This window comes from Staurois parvus, unplaced genomic scaffold, assembly GCF_062004578.1.
Source record: "Staurois parvus isolate SC_StPar_1 unplaced genomic scaffold, SC_StPar_1.0 ptg000318l, whole genome shotgun sequence".
NCBI classification, from domain to species: domain Eukaryota; kingdom Metazoa; phylum Chordata; class Amphibia; order Anura; family Ranidae; genus Staurois; species Staurois parvus.
In genome coordinates this window covers 3,430,532-3,450,544 of record NW_028318114.1, presented here as the reverse complement: position 1 = coordinate 3,450,544, position 20,013 = coordinate 3,430,532, and the positions used below count along the sequence as shown (strand labels likewise).

At 48.0% G+C, this 20,013-nt stretch overlaps 1 pseudogene; it reads left to right on the top strand.

Moving 5' to 3' along the window:
- The window catches only part of LOC149457497 (potassium channel subfamily T member 2-like), a 1,031,266-nt pseudogene that overhangs the window by 307,284 nt on the left and 703,969 nt on the right, over positions 1–20,013 (top strand).

Genomic DNA, 20,013 nt, shown 5'->3' with positions numbered 1-20,013 from the left:
TATATACCGCCTCCTCATGCTGCTGCCAAGTCCAGAGTCTGTCATGGTCCCTGTACGGCCTCCCATTGCTGCTGTCTCCATCGCCACACTCTGCTGCCATGTGCCACTTTCAGGTCTCTTCACACTGCTGGTGTGTTAAATTTTTTGACATAGGGTGCAGGCAGATTACGGGCCTCACATAGCTGCTGCCAGGCCCCTAATCTGCCATGGGCCCCTATATACCGCCTCCTCATGCTGCTGCCAAGTCCAGAGTCTGTCATGGTCCCTGTACGGCCTCCCATTGCTGCTGTCTCCATCGCCACACTCTGCTGCCATGTGCCACTTTCAGGTCTCTTCACACTGCTGGTGTGTTAAATTTTTTGACATAGGGTGCAGGCAGATTACGGGCCTCACATAGCTGCTGCCAGGCCCCTAATCTGCCATGGGCCCCTATATACCGCCTCCTCATGCTGCTGCCAAGTCCAGAGTCTGTCATGGTCCCTGTACGGCCTCCCATTGCTGCTGTCTCCATCGCCACACTCTGCCATGTGCCACTTTCAGGTCTCTTCACACTGCTGGTGTGTTTAATTTTTTGACATAGGGTGCAGGCAGATTACGGGCCTCACATAGCTGCTGCCAGGCCCCTAATCTGCCATGGGCCCCTATATACCGCCTCCTCATGCTGCTGCCAAGTCCAGAGTCTGTCATGGTCCCTGTACGGCCTCCCATTGCTGCTGTCTCCATCGCCACACTCTGCTGCCATGTGCCACTTTCAGGTCTCTTCACACTGCTGGTGTGTTTAATTTTTTGACATAGGGTGCAGGCAGATTACGGGCCTCACATAGCTGCTGCCAGGCCCCTAATCTGCCATGGGCCCCTATATACCGCCTCCTCATGCTGCTGCCAAGTCTAGAGTCTCTCATGGGTCCCTGTACGGCCTCCCATTGCTGCTGTCTCCATCGCCACACTCTGCTGCCATGTGCCACTTTCAGGTCTCTTCACACTGCTGGTGTGTTAAATTTTTTGACATAGGGTGCAGGCAGATTACGGGCCTCACATAGCTGCTGCCAGGCCCCTAATCTGCCATGGGCCCCTATATACCGCCTCCTCATGCTGCTGCCAAGTCCAGAGTCTGTCATGGTCCCTGTACGGCCTCCCATTGCTGCTGTCTCCATCGCCACACTCTGCTGCCATGTGCCACTTTCAGGTCTCTTCACACTGCTGGTGTGTTAAATTTTTTGACATAGGGTGCAGGCAGATTACGGGCCTCACATAGCTGCTGCCAGGCCCCTAATCTGCCATGGGCCCCTATATACCGCCTCCTCATGCTGCTGCCAAGTCCAGAGTCTGTCATGGTCCCTGTACGGCCTCCCATTGCTGCTGTCTCCATCGCCACACTCTGCTGCCATGTGCCACTTTCAGGTCTCTTCACACTGCTGGTGTGTTAAATTTTTTGACATAGGGTGCAGGCAGATTACGGGCCTCACATAGCTGCTGCCAGGCCCCTAATCTGCCATGGGCCCCTATATACCGCCTCCTCATGCTGCTGCCAAGTCCAGAGTCTGTCATGGTCCCTGTACGGCCTCCCATTGCTGCTGTCTCCATCGCCACACTCTGCTGCCATGTGCCACTTTCAGGTCTCTTCACACTGCTGGTGTGTTAAATTTTTTGACATAGGGTGCAGGCAGATTACGGGCCTCACATAGCTGCTGCCAGGCCCCTAATCTGCCATGGGCCCCTATATACCGCCTCCTCATGCTGCTGCCAAGTCCAGAGTCTGTCATGGTCCCTGTACGGCCTCCCATTGCTGCTGTCTCCATCGCCACACTCTGCTGCCATGTGCCACTTTCAGGTCTCTTCACACTGCTGGTGTGTTTAATTTTTTGACATAGGGTGCAGGCAGATTACGGGCCTCACATAGCTGCTGCCAGGCCCCTAATCTGCCATGGGCCCCTATATACCGCCTCCTCATGCTGCTGCCAAGTCTAGAGTCTCTCATGGGTCCCTGTACGGCCTCCCATTGCTGCTGTCTCCATCGCCACACTCTGCTGCCATGTGCCACTTTCAGGTCTCTTCACACTGCTGGTGTGTTTAATTTTTTGACATAGGGTGCAGGCAGATTACGGGCCTCACATAGCTGCTGCCAGGCCCCTAATCTGCCATGGGCCCCTATATACCGCCTCCTCATGCTGCTGCCAAGTCTAGAGTCTCTCATGGGTCCCTGTACGGCCTCCCATTGCTGCTGTCTCCATCGCCACACTCTGCTGCCATGTGCCACTTTCAGGTCTCTTCACACTGCTGGTGTGTTAAATTTTTTGACATAGGGTGCAGGCAGATTACGGGCCTCACATAGCTGCTGCCAGGCCCCTAATCTGCCATGGGCCCCTATATACCGCCTCCTCATGCTGCTGCCAAGTCCAGAGTCTGTCATGGTCCCTGTACGGCCTCCCATTGCTGCTGTCTCCATCGCCACACTCTGCTGCCATGTGCCACTTTCAGGTCTCTTCACACTGCTGGTGTGTTAAATTTTTTGACATAGGTTGCAGGCAGATTACGGGCCTCACATAGCTGCTGCCAGGCCCCTAATCTGCCATGGGCCCCTATATACCGCCTCCTCATGCTGCTGCCAAGTCCAGAGTCTGTCATGGTCCCTGTACGGCCTCCCATTGCTGCTGTCTCCATCGCCACACTCTGCTGCCATGTGCCACTTTCAGGTCTCTTCACACTGCTGGTGTGTTAAATTTTTTGACATAGGGTGCAGGCAGATTACGGGCCTCACATAGCTGCTGCCAGGCCCCTAATCTGCCATGGGCCCCTATATACCGCCTCCTCATGCTGCTGCCAAGTCCAGAGTCTGTCATGGTCCCTGTACGGCCTCCCATTGCTGCTGTCTCCATCGCCACACTCTGCTGCCATGTGCCACTTTCAGGTCTCTTCACACTGCTGGTGTGTTTAATTTTTTGACATAGGGTGCAGGCAGATTACGGGCCTCACATAGCTGCTGCCAGGCCCCTAATCTGCCATGGGCCCCTATATACCGCCTCCTCATGCTGCTGCCAAGTCTAGAGTCTCTCATGGGTCCCTGTACGGCCTCCCATTGCTGCTGTCTCCATCGCCACACTCTGCTGCCATGTGCCACTTTCAGGTCTCTTCACACTGCTGGTGTGTTTAATTTTTTGACATAGGGTGCAGGCAGATTACGGGCCTCACATAGCTGCTGCCAGGCCCCTAATCTGCCATGGGCCCCTATATACCGCCTCCTCATGCTGCTGCCAAGTCTAGAGTCTCTCATGGGTCCCTGTACGGCCTCCCATTGCTGCTGTCTCCATCGCCACACTCTGCTGCCATGTGCCACTTTCAGGTCTCTTCACACTGCTGGTGTGTTAAATTTTTTGACATAGGGTGCAGGCAGATTACGGGCCTCACATAGCTGCTGCCAGGCCCCTAATCTGCCATGGGCCCCTATATACCGCCTCCTCATGCTGCTGCCAAGTCCAGAGTCTGTCATGGTCCCTGTACGGCCTCCCATTGCTGCTGTCTCCATCGCCACACTCTGCCATGTGCCACTTTCAGGTCTCTTCACACTGCTGGTGTGTTTAATTTTTTGACATAGGGTGCAGGCAGATTACGGGCCTCACATAGCTGCTGCCAGGCCCCTAATCTGCCATAGGCCCCTATATACCGCCTCCTCATGCTGCTGCCAGGTCCAGAGTCTCTCATGGGTCCCTGTACGGCCTCCCATTGCTGCTTTCTCCATCGCCACACTCTGCCATGTGCCACTTTCAGGTCTCCTCACACACTGCTGGTGTGTTGAATTTTTTGACATAGGGTGCTGGCAGATTACGGGCCTCCCATAGCTGCTGCCAGGCCCCTAATCTGCCATGGGCCCCTATATACCGCCTCCTCATGCTGCTGCCAAGTCCAGAGTCTGTCATGGGTCCCTGTACGGCCTCCCATTGCTGCTGTCTCCATCGCCACACTCTGCCATGTGCCACTTTCAGGTCTCCTCACACACTGCTGGTGTGTAGAATTTTTTGACATAGGGTGCTGGCAGATTACGGGCCTCCCATAGCTGCTGCCAGGCCCCTAATCTGCCATGGGCCCCTATATACCGCCTCCTCATGCTGCTGCCAAGTCCAGAGTCTGTCATGGGTCCCTGTACGGCCTCCCATTGCTGCTGTCTCCATCGCCACACTCTGCCATGTGCCACTTTCAGGTCTCCTCACACTGCTGGTGTGTTGAATTTTTTGACATAGGGTGCTGGCAGATTACGGGCCTCCTATAGCTGCTGCCAGGCCCCTAATATGCCATGGGCCCCTATATACCGCCTCCTCATGCTGCTGCCAAGTTCAGAGTCTGTCATGGGTCCCTGTACGGCCTCCCATTGCTGCTGTCTCCATCGCCACACTCTGCCATGTGCCACTTTCAGGTCTCCTCACACTGCTGGTGTGTTGAATTTTTTGACATAGGGTGCTGGCAGATTACGGGCCTCCTATAGCTGCTGCCAGGCCCCTAATCTGCCATAAGCCCCTATATACCGCCTCCTCATGCTGCTGCCAAGTCCAGAGTCTGTCATGGGTCCCTGTACGGCCTCCCATTGCTGCTGTCTCCATCGCCACACTCTGCCATGTGCCACTTTCAGGTCTCCTCACACACTGCTGGTGTGTTGAATTTTTTGACATAGGGTGCTGGCAGATTACGGGCCTCCTATAGCTGCTGCCAGGCCCCTAATCTGCCGTAGGCCCCTATATACCGCCTCCTCATGCTGCTGCCAGGTCCAGAGTCTCTCATGGGTCCCTGTACGGCCTCCCATTGCTGCTGTCTCCATCGCCACACTCTGCCATGTGCCACTTTCAGGTCTCCTCACACTGCTGGTGTGTTCCATTTTTTGTCATAGGGTGCTGGCAGATTATGGGCCTCCCATAACTGCTGCCAGGCCCCTAATCTGCCATGGGCCCCTATACCGACTCCTCATGCTGTGACGTTGCAACAAGGTGGAATTCAACCCTACATATGTTAGACCGCCTTTACGAACAGCAAAAGGCCATCACAGATTTCCTGATGTTAAAAGCAGATAAAGGTACTCCCTGTGTAACTTAGATGTCAGCCATTGGCAGCTCATGCGTGACACCTGCGCTTGCTCAGGCCCTTTGAGGAGGCCACGCTATTCGTGAGTCGGCAGGACTATGGGATGAACGACGTCATTCCTCTGTTGCACGTCCTGGAACAAATGCTGTTAACAATGGCTGGTCAGGGTGCGGTAGACGTGGCGCACAGATCTCAACGCCACATGGCCCCTGTGGGGGCAGGACTGGAAGAAGAGGAGGAGGTAGAGGAGGACATTGGTGCTCAGGAATTATTGAGTGAAATGGGTGGTTTTTCCACTCAGCGGACAGGAGTGGAGGAGCAGGAGCATCTGGTAGAGGAGGAGGAAGAGGAGACAGAGGACCTAGACGCACCGTGGCAGTATGCTGTGGAGATGGAGGCAGGGAGTCCCTCGCATTCCTTGGCACAAATGGCCCATAGCATGCTCGGTTGCTTGCGTAGCGACAGCCGAATAATAACCATCAGACAGAGGGATGACTTTTGGCTGTCCACCTTGTTGGACCCTCGCTACCGTTCAAAAATGGTGGCCTTTTTCACACCTGCTGAGAGGGAGGCCAAAATAACGTACTATAAAAAACACCTATGTAGTCAGCTGGTCTCTGCCTGTCTGCGCCAACGTCCATCCTCAGACACTGTGGGCCCTGTGCGCTCGTGTTCCGCTGCCATGGCAGCAGGGGAGGGGTGGGGTGGTAGGAGCAGTGGCAGCTCCACCAGCAGCGGCTGCCTCAGTCTGCAGTCGATGATGAGTAGCTTTCTTCACCAGCGCAGTGAGGAAACTACTAACCAGCCGCAGCAGCAGCAGCAGCATCAGGTGGACCTGGAGCAGGACCTCAAACAACAGGCTTAGGCCTACTTGGACAGCACCCTGCCAACCGAGGTAGACAATCCCCTTGACTACTGGGCAACGAAACTTGACCTTTGGCCCCAACTAGCTGAATTTGCCCTTGAAAGGCTGTCATGCCCGGCCAGTAGCGTGGCATCGGAGCGCGTGTTTAGTGCGGCAGGAGGTATTGCAACTCCGCGGAGGACACGACTGTCCACCCAAAGTGTGGAGAGACTCACGTTTGTGAAAATGAATCAGGCGTGGATTAGTCTGGATTTCAAACCACCAGTTCCTGACACAACTGACTAAATCCGCCATGAATCATGCCCCAAACATGTGCCACTTTCAGGTCTCCTCACACTGCTGGTGTGTTCCATTTTTTGTCATAGGGTGCTGGCAGATTACGGGCCTCCCATAGCTGCTGCCAGGCCCCTAATCTGCCATGGGCCCCTATACCGCCTCCTCATGCTGCTGCCAAGTCCAGAGTCTCTCATGGGTCCCTGTACGGCCTCCCATTGCTGCTGCCTCCATCGCCACACTCTGCCATGTGCCACTTTCAGGTCTCCTCACACTGCTGGTGTGTTCCATTTTTTGTCATAGGGTGCTGGCAGATTACGGGCCTCCCATAGCTGCTGCCAGGCCCCTAATCTGCCATGGGCCCCTATACCGCCTCCTCATGCTGCTGCCAGGTCCAGAGTCTCTCATGGGTCCCTGTACGGCCTCCCATTGCTGCTGTCTCCATCGCCACACTCTGCCATGTGCCACTTTCAGGTCTCCTCACACTGCTGGTGGGTTCCATTTTTTGTCATAGGGTGCTGGCAGATTACGGGCCTCCCATAGCTGCTGCCAGGCCCGTAATCTGCCATGGGCCCCCGTACCGACTCCTCATGCTGCTGCCAGGCCCGTAATCTGTCATGGGCCACTGTTGTCGCTTGTTGGCATATTCCGCTCGTTCAGATGCTCCTTCTCCTGCTACTCCTCTTCACGGATTCCGTCAGCAGTCTTTCTTGGAATCCGTTTCCAAGAGACAACAGTTTGCGAGCACGCACCCGACGGTGCAGAAGCTGAACGTCCTCCTGTCCAAGTTGCTGCTGCCAGGCTCGTAATCTGTCATGCGCCCCTGTACCGCCTCCTCATGCTGCTGCCAGGTCCAGAGTGTGTCATGGGCCCCCGTACCGACTCCTCATGCTGCTGCCAGGCCCGTAATCTGTCATGGGCCCCTGTACCGCCTCCCCATGCTGCTGCCAGGTCCAGAGTGTGTCATGGGTCCCTGTACGGCCTCCCATTGCTGCTGCCAGGCCCGTAATCTGCCATGGGCCCCTGTACCGACTCCTCATGCTGCTGCCAGGCCCGTAATCTGTCATGGGCCCCTGTACCGCCTCCTCATGCTGCTGCCAGGTCCAGAGTGTGTCATGGGTCCCTGTACGGCCTCCCATTGCTGCTGTCTCTATCGCCACACTCTGCCATGTGCCACTTTCAGGTCTCCTCACACTGCTGGTGGTTTCCATTTTTGTCATAGGGTGCTGTATGGCCTCCCATTGCTGCTGCCTCCACCGCCACACTGTGGCTCCACACTCTGGTTTTGGCCCCGTGACTGCCCAAATGAGTGAAGTGTGCGGTGATTCTAAGATCGACGGCACTCATCTGCATGTCATACTGACTGACAGTATTATTTCTCTTCCCCAGCAGACTCCAAGGGCATTTAAATTAAAGGTACAGTGTTCTGCACTAATATTAAGTCTCTCTGAAGCCTAGAAACACCCTTTTTTAAGTTAAATTCACAGCGAATTTATTCGACTCGAATCGAATATTGTCCACGAATTCGCCGAATCAGTCGAATCGAATTTTTCATTTCTTCGCTCATCTCTAATCATAACACTTGTCATCTGCACCTTGGCTTTACTACTTAGTGTGTCACTGATCAGAAACCAGTATGTATAATAGGAATTTATACATTCAAACATCACTGGCTCCATGTTAACTCAGTAGTTACTCCAGGATGAGGGTGAGATGCCTGCATCTTAAAAATAATCAGCAATGATATATTTTATATTTCTTAGGCATGGGTTTGTTTTATAGTATCTTAAATGACAGCATGGTTTCTACTGATGTTTCCAAGTTGCAGTGTATGAAAATAATGTTAGGTCATGGATGCAGACACAATAGGCAGCAAGGCACATAACTGTGCATCTTAGAATAATCATTAGTTGAGATTACTTACTCTACTCCAATGCAGAGAATCTAGGGAAAATCACATAGAACAATCTTCTGCTTCAGGAGACATCTGAGGACCTTATTGACAGTCATCAGATACCAGCTGGTGGAGTAATACTTTTATAACAGGGCCTCACTAACACCTGTTGGAGGCTAGGCCCCTGCTTAGTTTGCCTGCCAATTGATTATGTTCTAATGAAGCGTATTATATCACTGAACACCTGTGCACATGAACCTAAACAATCAACCTAATACATACACTGAGAAGCTCTGCTATAAATTATGGTATTGATGGTGAAACATTTTGCTTTTCAGTGTTGAAATGTAGTGGAATACACAGATACACAGAATATAACTGGATACTCACATTTATAGGTAAAGTTGACCCAGAGAATAGATTGCCTCTGGAGGATCAGGGAGGATTTTTTTTCCCCTGCAGGAGCAAATTACATCATGCTTTGCTGGGGTTTTCCTCTGGATCAACTGTGGGTATAGGATTTTAACTTTTTCTTTTTTTTTCTTTTTTTTATTAATGGTTGAACTGGATGGACTTTTGTCTTTTTTTTCAGCCAGACTAACTATGTATCTATGTAACTATGCAACATAAAACAAAGATAACTATGTTTGTTTGACTGTTTTTCCTTTCTTTTCAAGTATTCTAAAGGGCACCCCCCTAATTCACCATATATAGGAAGCTCACCTACCTTTTGTCACCTATTACAAGAAAAAGTGCCATTTTGCTGTCTTCGATTAGATGAGGTATACTTTATATGTATACCTGTGTTTGATAAATATACAGTATATATTTAAATAGTTAATGTAGCACTACCCTCTTAAGGATTGCTTAGTAATTTTTGGGTTCCCTGTCAATTTGAACCTCTCATTGAAAGCCCAACCTCTGCTGCTCTGGTGATCCAGATAAATCACACCTGTAAAATGGACTCACACACAGAGTAGTATAAACCAAAATGAAGTTTAATATTGGATTTGGAAGGAACTGAGTCAAGAACAACAAAATAGCACTGATATAGACAGCAAATATGATCACTCTCGGCAACTGTGAGCAAAAGTAATGACATTCACAATACAGCAGTAGAATCTATTAGCAGGCCTGCTTTCAGAAATAATCCACTGCCCCCTGTCTGAGGGGACTGTTGAATCCTCAGTGAGCAGGAATGACTATCAATAATGGATACGCTGACTCAAACCTAGATGACAAGGATTAAAGAAAAGGAATTATCATTTATAATTAGCAGTGTCCCCTTTAAGAGCTCTGTCCTGCCTTCTCTGCAGTTATGAAAGGGTTACAGAGGGTAACAGGCAGTATAATCTTTGATGTCCACACAGTAAAGAGTCGATGATTGATAACCGATGATCTTTTACTGATAACATGTGACATAGTACATGAAGTGTGAATGAATCAATGTGAGAATGAATGAATGGTAAAACTGAAATACAAACAGAATAAACAGACATGAGTACATATCTAACTTCCTAGCTATGTGCATAACATTCCACAGTACATAGGAAGGGTACTTACAGACTTTGGGGGTCTAATCAAGCCCATATATGAAGAGGGAACAGCATCCCACATCTACTCGCATAGTAGAATTTCTTCAGTCTGAAGAGATGAGGTCACTTCCTCCCAAGTTAGCAAACAGGAAGTCTCTGGCCTTAAAGGGGACAGGCACTGCTAAATGCTAGAGAATGCCTTGTGTAATACAAGGCAGCACACTCCCCACCTGGCATAATAATGATATGCCACTATTAAACTCTTGGAAGGAGTAAAACGACTTCCGTGATGGGTCTAAGGTACACCTTAGGGGTGCCCCGTTTTACTACTCTGACCTCTACTTTCCTGACTCTGCTATCACTACTAGCATCAGTCCCCACAATGAGTCCAATTGGCCACTCGTTCCTGTGGGCCTGAAAGTCTTTTAGTAGAACAACATCTCCAACTTTTAAGTTGGGCTTGTCGGCTTGCCATTTGTTGTGTGGTTGAAGGGTCATCCGGTACTCCTGTCTCCATCTCTTCCAGAAGATATCGGCAAGGCTTTGAACTTGTTTTCATTGCTTGGTGTACAAGTCTTTAAGATCAAAGTCCCCGTTGGGAGCTGTCACCATCTCCATCTTCTGGGTCAGCAACGTTGCCGGTGTCAAGACGGTTGGCATCTCTGGGTCAGTAGACACTGGGACCAAAGGTCTGGCGTTCATGATAGCCATGACTTCAGCCATCAGCGTGGTTAAGACTTTGTGTGTGAGACGAGTAGATCCAATCTTTAGAAGCATTGCATTTAGAATGCGACGAGCTACTCCAATCATCCTCTCCCAAGCTCCTCCCATATGTGAGGCATGAGGAGGATTGAAGATCCAAGTGCATCTTTGGTTTTGAAGATAGTTATTTGTCTCTGAGTCTGTTGCAACAATCTTCAATTCCTTGCAGGCTCCAATAAAGTTTGTGCCACAATCAGAACGAATCTGTTTTGCTGGTCCTCGAATGGAGAAAAATCTTCTCAAGGCATTGATGAAGCTTGAGGTAGATAGAGACTCAATTACCTCAATGTGAACTGCTCTGGTACTCGTACACGAGAAAAGAACAGCCCAGCGTTTGCTCTCTGCACTGCCTCCTCTGGTCTTGCGAGAAGAAATGTTCCAAGGACCAAAAACGTCCAGGCCTACATTTGTGAATGGAGGGTCTGAAGCCAGCCTGCCTGGAGGTAAGTCTGACATCTTCTGGACTTCAAGCTTTCCTCTGATTTTCTTGCAAGTTACACATTTGTTAATCATACTGGAGACTAGTCTTTTACCTCCTAGGATCCACAATCCAGCTGAACGGACTGCTCCTTCAGTGAGGTGGCGACCTTGATGTGCAACTTGCTCGTGGTGGTGTCTTGTCAGAAGAACGGCAACGTGATGATTCTTGGGTATGACAATGGGATGTTTTTCTAGAATAGTCGTATCAGCTGCGGGTAGACGACCTCCAAGTCTCATCACTCCATCTTCATCAAGGACAGGGTTCAACTTTTTGAGCGGGCTGTGTTTAGAAAGGTCTTCTTTCTTGAGAAGACATTGAATTTCTTCCTTGAAGGCTTCCTTCTAAACACATCTGATAATGGTGACATTGGCTCGCTCAAGATAGTCATTGTTACCCTGGTCAACACTGGCTGTTTTGCTGAAGGATCTGGCCAAGCAGATGAGTTTCCCTATGGCACGGATGAGTGACTTCCATCTGGAAAACCTTTCGAACCTACATGAGCCAAGACCTTCTCTGGTAGTTAGAGTCTTGTAAACTGCAACTAGAGGTCTTACCTCTTTGTCTTGGTCTGGTTCTACAAGCTGAAAAGTTCCTTTCTGATCAGTCTCTTCAGTTTCTGGTCCAGTCAAGAAGAATGGACCTGTGAACCAGTTAGTCTGTTTGAGGATAGCAGCTGGTACCAGTCTAGTCCCATGGTCAGCAGGGTTCTTGTCTGTACTGATGTGATGCCACTGTTCTGGACTTGTACACCTTCTGATACGTGTTACTCTGTTTGACACGTATGTGTAGAATCTTCTTGAAGCGTTGTGGATATAACCAAAAACAATCTTGCTGTCTGTGTAGAAGTTCACTGCATGGATCTCGATGTCCAGTTCTGCAATGAGTAAGTCTGCTATCTCCACAGCTAGGACAGCAGCACAAAGTTCTAAGCGTGGGACTGTGTGAGCAGGTCTTGGAGCCAGTTTGGACTTTCCCAAGATGAATCCTGCATGGCTTTGTCCCTGAGTGTCTATGACTCTAAGGTAGGCTACAGCTGCTATAGCCACGGTGGATGCATCTGAAAACACGTGTATCTCTCTTTGTTTTGTAACAGACAAAGAAACAGAGACGTATGGTCTTTGGATGCTAAATTGCTCAAGCTCCAGCAAAGAGTCTTTCCACAACTTCCACTGCATTTCTTTCTTTTCAGGTAGAGGTGTGTCCCAATCACTTTGTTCTAGCTCAGGTGTAATCTCTCTCAAAAGAGCTTTGCCTTGCATGGTGATGGGTGCTACGAACCCCAAGGGATCGTAAAGACTGTTGACCGTAGACAAGACACCTCACTTTGTGAAAGGCTTCTCTTCCCTGGATACTCGGAAGGTGAAGCTGTCAGTCTTCAAGTCCCAACTAAGCCCTAAGCTTCTTTGAAGGGGTGGTGAATCTGTACCTAGATCTAAGTCTGAGGTCTTTTGCACGGTCTTCTGCTGGGAATGCTTCCATGACTTTGCTGTTGTTGGAAGCCACTTTGTGCAGTCTTATGTTAGATTCTGCTAGCAAGTCTCTAATGCTTTTCAAAATGTTAATGGCTTCTCCACTACTGGAGAAGGAAGCAAGTCCATCGTCTACATAAAAGTTTTTCATAACAAATTGTTTGGCTTCAGGGTTGTGTCTGTCACCTTGCTGCGCTGCTCGTCTCAAGCTGTAAATAGCGACAGCTGGTGAGGGACTGTTCCCAAACACATGTACTTTCATTCTATACTCTATGATACCTTTGTTGAGGTCGTTGACTTCATACCATAGGAACCTCAGGTAGTCTCTGTGGTCTTCACGGACAAGGAAACAGTAGAACATCTGCTGTACATCTGCTGTTACTGCAACAAGTTCTCTTCGGAATCTGATAAGGACTCCAAGAAGTGTGTTGTTCAGGTCTGGTCCGCTGAGAAGTACATCATTAAGGGAAATACCTTCATGCTTTGCACTGGAATCAAATACTACACGTATCTGACCTGGTTTTTGAGGATGGTACACTCCGAATATTGGCAAGTACCAGCGTTCTTGTGTTTCATGCAGTGCTGGTGCTTTTTCAGCTTGATCTTTTGTCAAAGATTTTCTGCATGAATTCTTGGAAGTGTTCTTTCATGTCTGGCTTTCTTTCAAGAGTGCGCTGCAATAGCGCAAGGCGTTTCTCTGCTTGCACTCTGTTGTTGGGAAGACGATGCCATGGTGTACGGAATGGTAGTGGGGCTACCCAACTGCCTGCTTTGTCTTTGAAGACTTCTCTGTCCATGATCTCAAGGAAGAGGTTATCTTCAACAGATGGTGCTAGTTTGTCATCATCTTGAGTTCTCTCAAACACTTTGTGGCCTAGCTGATCTGAATCTTCAGCTGAGGCTGTATCTTCCAGGAACCTCTGGGTGTTCTGGGGATGTGTTGGATTAAATAGTTTCTCTTTAATCTGCATGCTGTTGTTACATGGGCAAAGACATGATGTGCGACCGTTCTGCAGCAGATTTGTTCTGTAGACATTCACCTTTGTGGGTTTGTGAAGTCCGTCCAGACATACATTTCCAATGATAACCCATCCAAGATCAAGACGTTGAGCAAATGGTGCATTGTGCGGCCCATTGTATTGTTCTCTGACCTTGTGCACTCTCAGTATGTCTCTTCCTAGTAGAAGGATGATTGCAGCATCTGGGTTGAGTGTTGGGATCTTGTCTGCTATTCGCATGAGATGAGGGTAGTGACGTGCTACTTCAGGTGTGGGAATCTCTGACCTGTCACCTGGTATCATGTCACATTCTATGAGGGTAGGAAGAGTCAGCTGCGTCTTTCCATCTAATGACTCGATGGTGTAGTTGTTTGCTCTTCTCCCTGATGTCTCTATAACTCCCGAACATGTCTTCAAGGTATATGGAGTTGAACTTCCTTTGTCACCGAAGAGGTCAAAGAACTCTGTCTTTGCTTGAGACCTGTTGCTTTGTTCGTCTAGGACTGTATATATCTTCACTGCCTTTTCTCTGACACTCTGACGTTGGGATACACTTTGACTAAGCATATCTTGGAGCATGATCTAGAGAGTCCTGGTTCTGTACAGATCTCAGTGCACTTTGAAGTAATTGCTGGTGTTGCACTTTTTGCTCTTTTTGCTCCCCACCATGATCTCCTTGAGTTGCTAGAACTTCTGATCTCCATGGTGGTGGTCCTGGGTGCAGTGCTGACAGATATCGGTCATTGTTGCATTCTGTGCACCGTATTTCTCTCTTACAGTCTTTTGCAAGATGTTGCATTGAGGCACAGCATCTGAAACAAATGTGATTGTCTTTAAGGTAAGCCTTGCGCTCCTCTAATGTCTTACTTCTGAAACTGTGACATTTTCTTAGTGGATGAGGCTTGTTGTGTATTGGGCACTGTTTGTCTGGATCCCCAACTTCCTTGCTTGTGTTGTCTTCCAGATTGGCTGCAGCCTCAGGCGGGACTTCTGTCTTCCGCACAGACACTGACAACTCGATAGTCTTTCTTGTATCTGGATGCTTGAGAGACCCACCTTTCTTGCAGGTTGAAAGGGAGCTTCTCGATTATGGGCTCTACTCCACGTGCTGTGTCTAAGTATAAGAGACCTGGCAGAGTTCCACTAGTCTTTGCTGCTTCTATCTCTAGGAGTAGGTCTCCGAGCTCTCTCAGCTTCTGATTGTCTTTTTTTGTCATTTTCGGGCAAGTTTCAATTTTCTTTAAAAGTGCTTCTTCAATTACTTCAGGTGACCCATAGCAGTCTTCCATTCTCTGCCAGACCATCGCAAGTCCTGCTGTTGCATCATGGACATGCACTGACCTGATTCTTTTGGCCAGCTCTGAGGACTCTGGTCCTAGGTATTTGGCGAGTAGGTCGAGCTTCTCTCTGTCTGTCAGCTCTAAGTTTTGGGTGCTGCTTAGGAAGGATGACCTCCAGGCCCAGTAGTTTTCAGGACGATCGTCAAACCTCAAGAGACCAGTGCTCACCATCTCCTGGTGCATCAGGTATTTCGACACGTCTGTAACCCTTGCTGTGTCAGGTGCGTTTGTTCTGGGTACAAACGCAGGACTACTGGGTGATAGTGACTGATGGGTTCATTGAGGTATTTGACTAAGTCTATTTTGGTCAGATGGTTGCTCTCCTCTATTGTAGTCTAGATCTGGTCTTGCACGAGGAGAGGTTATATCGTCATCTACTTGGTTTCTTAGCGTGTTGGCGGTTTGGTATCTGAGTCCGTGATTGGTTGACTTATCATGTGGCGGTTCAGGTTCAGTCTTGTAGTGATGCGTAACATCAAAGCTGTCTGCTCCCAACTGGGTCCTTGATGGTTTCGGTGCATCACTAGGCTGTTTATCAGGGTACAGGGTTGCTTGTGATTGCACGTACTCACGGGTGCGTTGGAATGTACTGAGAGGTGTTATCGGGGTTTCCAGTACATCGCTATCTACAAACTGAATATCTGCAGCTCTCGCGAGAACTTCGGCTTCAGCTATGGCTGCTGCAGCTATTTTCTGTTGCTGAAGTATGTGTAAAGAGGCTTGTACTTCTGCCTTTCTCCTAAGCGTTTCTGCTTCTCTCCTTTTCATTTCAGCTTCCCCTTCAGCTTGTCTCTTTTTTATTTCAGCTTCCCTTTCGGCTTGTCTCTTTTTTATTTCAGCTTCCCCTTCTGCTTGTCTCTTTTTTATTTCAGCTTGACTCTTCTGCTGCTCTTCATCTAGGTAGCCTTGCTCTTTCATAAGCTCTGCTTCCTGTATGGCATAGGAGGCCATGCCGCATGCGGCCTCGGCCTTGGCGTGTGCCGTGTCGGCGATAGCGCTGACTGAAGACAAGTTTGTGACGCTAGAATGTCTGGAACTTGTATGCTTACTCCTGGCTGCCCCAGCACTGACTGACGATAGGTCTGTGACGTTTGAATGCCTAGATCTGGCGGTTTCTGCTTTGGATGACGACAGATCCGATTTGCTATAAGTTCTCGGAGTGCTGCATTGTGACCTAGTTTCCAGCGTACTGTGCATATTTTCTTCTTGTTTGCACGAGATTTTAGGAAGGGTTAATTTAGTGATATCTTTCATGAAGCTGAGTTAGTTTCACTTTGCTATGCCTTAGACTGGCTGTGCTGTGGGGATTTCACACACACGTGCTGCTGTATTAACAGTTAAGAGTCTTTTCTGTGTTGTGGGGCTTGCTGTAGCGTTTTCACACAATGTGCTCTGAAGTAACCGTGTAAGTCTTTTTACTGTCCTGCCTTCTCTGCGGTTATGAAAGGGTTACAGAGGGTAACAGGCAGTATAACCTTTGATGTCCACACAGTAAAGAGTCAATGACTTTGATCTTTTACTGATAACATGTGACATAGTACATGAAGTGTGAATGAATCAATGTGAGAATGAATGAATGGTAAAACTGAAATACAAACAGAATAAACAGACATGAGTACATATCTAACTTCCTAGCTATGTGCATAACATTCCACAGTACATAGGAGGGTACTTACAGACTTTGGGGGTCTAATCAAGCCCATATATGAAGAGGGAACAGCTTCCCACATCTACTCGCATAGTAGAATTTCTTCAGTCTGAAGAGATGAGGTCACTTCCTCCCAAGTTAGCAAACAGGAAGTCCCTGGCCTTAAAGGGGACAGGCACTGCTAAATGCTAGAGAATGCCTTGTGTAATACAAGGCAGCACAAGCTCTAACCATGAATTTAGCTTGAAATAGTTAATAGCAACAATTGGCATAACAATTGGCATAAATGTCTATGGACAAAGACAACTCCTTCTGAATGTGAAAAGCAAAAGTTGAACAGCAGCAGGAATCCTGCTCTGCAGGGAGGGTAATGGACCTTTAATCCAGTTGGCACCGCTGTACTTTGGTCTGTAACTGTATGTCCTGTGGTCAGCTTGAACAACAACCGTACTGCAGATATATTTCAACAATAGTGCTGGCATAACTAGGCCACAAACTGGGACAATTATATGCAATGTTCACAACTATGTGCAAGCAGATAACTGCGGTGGCGAACTATCAATGTTCACTTTGTTAGTGGATGCATTGGTCTCTTTCACCTGATCAATGTGATTTTGTGGATTGCCACAATCCATCTTTCCCAATAGATAGAGACAGTCTACGGGCCCTCTGGTTCAGACTTGGTGCCTCGCTCTGTCTCCTGCTGTCAGAGTGGCCTGCTTGGCAGCGTGGAAAGCCAGGCAGTCAGTGAGTTCTTTCCGCTCTCTCCCTCTCTCTCCAGTCCTTGCTCTGTAGCCTAGTTCAGCACTTCAGCCATCAGCACACCTTCTTCTCCTTCAAACTCCCTTTGCACTCTCCTGGCCAATCTCCTGAGCTCTGATATTTATATGCCCCTGCCCACACTCTACCTCTCCTGGGAAATTTATTCCAAAACACTCTGCTTATCGGCCAAGTCCTGCTATTCAGAAATACAAGTTCCAGAAGGCTGTTCTATCAATGCGAGTAACCCTGCATAGCAGGCCACTCCCATCTAATATCCATTTTAATGTATTGCTAATAATAACATTCCAATGGATTACATTAATAATTATAGCAATTATGTACCCTAGTTTTTATTCAATGCTTTCTTACCAATTCTGTTTTAGGGTTGTCAACATAACTATTATGAAGATGCAAAAGCCTATAAATTCAAGAATAAAGTCATCATTGTTGCAGCTGAAGCTGCAGGGAATGGACTATATAATTTCATTGTTCCACTCAGAGCTTATTACAGACCAAAGAAGGAGCTTAACCCCATCATACTGCTGCTGGATAATCCATAAGTGTCATAACAAGGGAGGTTCAATTTATTTGTAACATTAAATAATTTAATTTTATACAATAAAGAGCATTGTAACCATCACAATGCCATATATTTAAACCTCAGTTTCATGCTGAAAAAAAAAATTATTAATGTATATAAACTAATACATACAGTAGTGCAGGGCTAAAAATGTACACTGCTCAAACTTTTTTTGAAAGCATCACTTTGAAAACACATCAGATCTCAATGGGGAAAAATATCATGCTGGATATCTATACTGATATGAACTTGGCAATGTGTTAGGAACATAAGGATGCCCCATCGTTTGATGGACATGAAAATTATCAACCTACAGAGGACTGAATTTAAAGACACCCCAAAAATCAAAGTGAAAAAATTATGCAGCAGGCTAGTCCATTTTGCTGAAATTTCATTGCAGCAACTCAAAATGGTACTCAGTAGTTTGTATGGCCTTCACTTGCTTGTATGCATGCCTGACAACATCGGGGCATGCTCCTAATGGGACGACGGATGATGTCCTGGGGTGTTTCCTCCCAAATCTGGACCAGGGCATCACTGAGCTCCTGGACAGTCTGAGGTGCAAACTGGCGGTGTTGGATGGACTGAAACATGATTTCCCAGAGGTGTTCTATTGGATCAGGCGAGCATGGGGGCCATTCAATGGTATAAATTCCTTTATCCTCCAGGAACTGCCTGCATACTCTTGCCACAAGAGGTCAGGCATTGTCGTGCGCCAAGTGGAACCCAGGACCCACTGCACCAGCGCAGGGTCTGATAATGGGTCTAATGATTTCATCCCAATACCTAATGGCAGTCAGGGTGCCATTGTTTAGCCTGTAGAGTTCTGTGTGCCCCTCCATGGATATGCCTCCCCAGACCATCACTGACCCACCACCAAAATGGTCATTTTGAATGATGTTACAGGCAGCATAACATTCTCCACAGCTTCTCTAGACCCTTTTATGTCTGTCACATGTGCTTAGGGTGAAACTGCTCTCATCTGTGAAAAGCACAGGGTGCCAGTGGTGGACCTGCCAATTCTGGCATTCAATGGCAAATGCCAATTGAGCTCTATGGTGCCAGGCAGTGAGCACAGGGCCCACTAGAGGACATTGGGCCCTTGGGCCACCCTCATGAAGTCTGTTTCTGATTGTTTGGTTAGAGACATTCACTCCAGTGGCCTGCTGGAGAACAAATTTGTGGGGCCCTGGCAATGCTCATCCTGTTCCTCCTTGAACAAAGGAGCAGATACCAGTCCTGCTGATGGGTTAAGGACTTTCTACTGCCCTGTCCAGCTCTCCTAGAGTAACTGCCTGTCTCCTGGAATCTCCTCCATGCTCTTGAGACTGTGATGGGAGACACAGCAAAGCTGGCAATGGCATGTATTGATGTGCCATCCTGGATGAGGTGGATTGTCTGTGCAACCTCTGTAGGGTCCAGGTATCGCCTCATGCTACCAGTAGTGACACTAACCCTAGCCAAATGCAAAACTAGTAAAAAACAGTCAGAAAAGATGAGTAGGGAAAAACATGTTAGTGGCTTTCGCCTGTAAAACCATTCCTGTTTTTGAGGTTATCTCATTGTTGCCCATCTAGTACACCTGTTGTTAATTTCATTACACCAAAGCAGCTGAAACTGATTAACAACCCCCTCTGCTACTTGACTGACCAGATCAATATCCCGGAAGTTTAATTGACTTGATGCTATACTCTGATTAAAAAGTGTTCCTTTAATTTTTCTTGAGCAGTGTATATACATAGGCATCACATAATTCTATCAATCATGCATTAATATAAATAAAACTTGCCAAACATAAATATGACACATGAAAAAGCAGTCCATTTTCAGTGTCATACACTTCTCCACTAGCTGCAGTCTGAAAATAGTCCGAATAAATTCATTCTTGTGCGATTTCACACTTAAGTGACAAGGTGTTTCATTTCCACCTTAAGCTAGAATCCCGCTCACCTTGCAAGATGGACCTTTTATGGTAAGGCCCCTTTCACATAAGCAAACTGGTCAATTCGGCATGTCAGTTTTTCAGGTGGACCTAATCGGTTGGTCCATGTATCTCTATGGACCAGCAGATGTAAACGGACCTGTCATCTGCCCATTCTGCTCATTGGGGGAACAGTGGACAGATCCCCTGCTGAGAAAATCACATTCTGTCCTGTGTGAAAAGAGCCTAAATTAATATTAATAAAATTCTCTCTCCTCCTTGCTTCCTTCTGCAATCATACGTCCACTAGAGAACATACAGAGTTTCCCCATCACAGGCAAACAAGCAGTCACTCCGCATACGTCCTCCTCAGTGCAATATATTGTATTTTGCAATTATTTTATACATCTTTGTTTTG